Source organism: Schistocerca americana, unplaced genomic scaffold, assembly GCF_021461395.2.
Source record: "Schistocerca americana isolate TAMUIC-IGC-003095 unplaced genomic scaffold, iqSchAmer2.1 HiC_scaffold_97, whole genome shotgun sequence".
NCBI lineage: Eukaryota > Metazoa > Arthropoda > Insecta > Orthoptera > Acrididae > Schistocerca > Schistocerca americana.
In genome coordinates this window covers 2,501-3,934 of record NW_025726752.1, presented here as the reverse complement: position 1 = coordinate 3,934, position 1,434 = coordinate 2,501, and the positions used below count along the sequence as shown (strand labels likewise).

The 1,434-nt window shown below is 54.7% G+C and overlaps 1 non-coding gene across 1 annotated transcript in view; it reads left to right on the top strand.

The window, feature by feature from the left end:
- The first annotated feature begins 359 nt into the window (after positions 1–359).
- The window catches only part of LOC124592985, a 1,910-nt gene continuing 835 nt past the window's right edge, over positions 360–1,434 (top strand). Inside the window, exon 1 of the ribosomal RNA XR_006977736.1 lies at positions 360–1,434. This exon is cut by the window's right edge and continues 835 nt beyond it. This is a non-coding gene — a ribosomal RNA (small subunit ribosomal RNA).

The following is a 1,434-nucleotide window of genomic DNA, read 5'->3' as shown; positions in this document are numbered from 1 at the left end:
GGCGCTGGCGTTGGAGCTGCCGGTCACCGTAGGTGGCGCGTGTTGTCTCCCGCCGGCAATGCCACGACAGCACGCTCCCGGGCCTCTGTCGGCAGCGGCAAGCTCAGTTGGGAGCACGGGTGGTCGCACCTAAAGCGTCTACTCGCCAAACTCCGGGCGATTGCGCCTCTCTCGAACCCGACCAAGTACTTAGGACGGCGCTGCGCGCCGCCGGGACCTGAGAGGGTTTCGAGGTGTATTGTGCAGGGGAGCTCAGCCTCCTCCTGTTTGCAGAATAATTGAGCGGACGCTTGCGTGTTCGCGCGGGCCCCCGGGACACACTCCCGGGCGGCCGGCTGCTCAGCTCTAGTTGACGCAGCTCCCTGGTTGATCCTGCCAGTAGTCATATGCTTGTCTCAAAGATTAAGCCATGCATGTCTCAGTACAAGCCGCATTAAGGTGAAACCGCGAATGGCTCATTAAATCAGTTATGGTTCCTTAGATCGTACCCACGTTACTTGGATAACTGTGGTAATTCTAGAGCTAATACATGCAAACAGAGTCCCGACCAGAGATGGAAGGGACGCTTTTATTAGATCAAAACCAATCGGTCGGCTCGTCCGGTCCGTTTGCCTTGGTGACTCTGAATAACTTTGGGCTGATCGCACGGTCCTCGTACCGGCGACGCATCTTTCAAATGTCTGCCTTATCAACTGTCGATGGTAGGTTCTGCGCCTACCATGGTTGTAACGGGTAACGGGGAATCAGGGTTCGATTCCGGAGAGGGAGCCTGAGAAACGGCTACCACATCCAAGGAAGGCAGCAGGCGCGCAAATTACCCACTCCCGGCACGGGGAGGTAGTGACGAAAAATAACGATACGGGACTCATCCGAGGCCCCGTAATCGGAATGAGTACACTTTAAATCCTTTAACGAGTATCTATTGGAGGGCAAGTCTGGTGCCAGCAGCCGCGGTAATTCCAGCTCCAATAGCGTATATTAAAGTTGTTGCGGTTAAAAAGCTCGTAGTTGGATTTGTGTCCCACGCTGTTGGTTCACCGCCCGTCGGTGTTTAACTGGCATGTATCGTGGGACGTCCTGCCGGTGGGGCGAGCCGAAGGCGTGCGACGCGCCTCGTGCGTGCTCGTGCGTCCCGAGGCGGACCCCGTTGCAATCCTACCAGGGTGCTCTTGAGTGAGTGTCTCGGTGGGCCGGCACGTTTACTTTGAACAAATTAGAGTGCTTAAAGCAGGCAAGCCCGCCTGAATACTGTGTGCATGGAATAATGGAATAGGACCTCGGTTCTATTTTGTTGGTTTTCGGAACCCGAGGTAATGATTAATAGGGACAGGCGGGGGCATTCGTATTGCGACGTTAGAGGTGAAATTCTTGGATCGTCGCAAGACGAACAGAAGCGAAAGCATTTGCCAAGTATGTTTTCATTAATCAAGAACG